Source organism: Ctenocephalides felis, unplaced genomic scaffold (assembly GCF_003426905.1).
Source record: "Ctenocephalides felis isolate EL2017-DRISC unplaced genomic scaffold, ASM342690v1 CF-g0.4_SCAFFOLD_01886, whole genome shotgun sequence".
NCBI classification, from domain to species: Eukaryota; Metazoa; Arthropoda; class Insecta; order Siphonaptera; family Pulicidae; genus Ctenocephalides; species Ctenocephalides felis.
In genome coordinates, this window is record NW_020538040.1 from 117,473,268 (window position 1) to 117,474,976 (window position 1,709).

A 1,709-nucleotide genomic window follows, 5' to 3' on the forward strand; every position below is an offset into this window, starting at 1 on the left:
GAATATATGATTATATATTTTATATAATTTTTTCTTTATAAGGGAGAATGTTTTTCGCCAAGTTCTCTAGAAATGCGTATAAGTTTTCAATTATATAAAATGCATACAAGTTACATATCAAATCAAATGCGTACAAGTTTCCAATCAAACAAAGTACGTGTAAGTTGTCAATAATGCATAATGCGTACAAGTTGCCAATGTGCAAAATGCGTGCAAGTTGTCAATTTGCAGAATGCGTGCAAGTTGTCAATTTGCAAAATACATGCAAGTTGCTATTTTTATTTAATTTTTGTAATATACTCTAAATAAGTAGTAACTTTCAACCCATGAATATTTCGAATCTTTTATAACAAAATATTCAGTATATTTATATCTTTTATAACAAAATATGCAGTATTTATATATATATTATTTCATTTTACATAAACTATTTTCTCATCTCTATCAAAGATTTTAACAGTTTATACCGAGAGTATGTACTATTTATAATTTGACTTAACATCGGTAAAATACTAGGGCAAAAAGTCAACGATACGTGGTATTCCCAAGCGGTCTCCCATCTAAGTACTACCCACGCCCGATGTTGCTTGACTTCGGTGATCGGACGAGAACCGGTATATTCAACATGGTTGATGTTATGGTTGATATTATCGTTGTTGATATTAGCATGATCCACCATGATTATTTAAACGGAGCATGGCAGAATCAATGTTAATAGTTCGGACTAACAATAGCATAAATTTGAGAACCGACACAAATATTTTACATGACACTTATATAAACATCATTAATAATTTATAATTTTTTCATTTATCTTATTCTTTTTAATAAATTAATCTGTTTTTTCATATTTATCGATTTTTGTATGCGAGCGCCTTCCTTTGTTTACATTTTAATGTTACCCATCCTGTCTCCGTTAAATACTTCAGTTTTGTTTCGAATAATTCTGTAAATGTCACATGTCAGTTAGTACCGTGTCAAGCATTGATTGAAACAATTGTCACTTGCCAATGCAAGGAATAGTTGATGTTTTATATTAAAAAGTCAAAAGTATAGTTTTAAATAAAATATTAAAGAATGTTTAGTAATAAGTAACTGTTATTGAAATTACACTGATGATGAGGCACACATTGGTTTCGAAACGTTTGTAATCATAAAATAAAGTTGTGTTAAACAAATCTGAGTGCTGTTTTGTTCATATTAAACAATTAATATTCGTTCCACTCATATCATAAAATTCTATATTATATACTCCAGAACTAAAAATGGATCAATCGTTTTTCAACACAGTTTACAATAAATATGGTTCAGAAGCCGTATACCATTGCAGACAAATAACATCAACTTTCAATGCATTAGCGAAGACCACTAACAAAAGGAATTTCTTAATTAAATGCAAGCACGAAAATGTTTTACCTAATTTTATCACCAACAATTTAACATTCAAAAATAAAATTTACAATAACATACAAAAACTAAATAACAGTCTATTGATCCTTCAGAATAAAATTTTGAAATATGAAATCGCAGACAGTGCAAAAGAAATCAATCGATTAAATAATAATTTAATAATATCCAAACGTGTGACACATGAGCTATTAGAAGAATTAGAATTCGATAAATTTTTTTTTTTTAGAACAAAAGAAATACCAAAAACTTTTTGATCAGATAAAGAACAAACAATGCAACAAACTTAAGAAACTAACAGA

General features: G+C 28.1%; 1 pseudogene; it reads right to left on the reverse strand.

The window, feature by feature from the left end:
- Positions 1 to 523: 523 nt before the first annotated feature.
- LOC113379012 lies at positions 524 to 646 on the reverse strand (annotated as a pseudogene).
- Between the last annotated feature and the right edge of the window lie 1,063 nt (positions 647 to 1,709).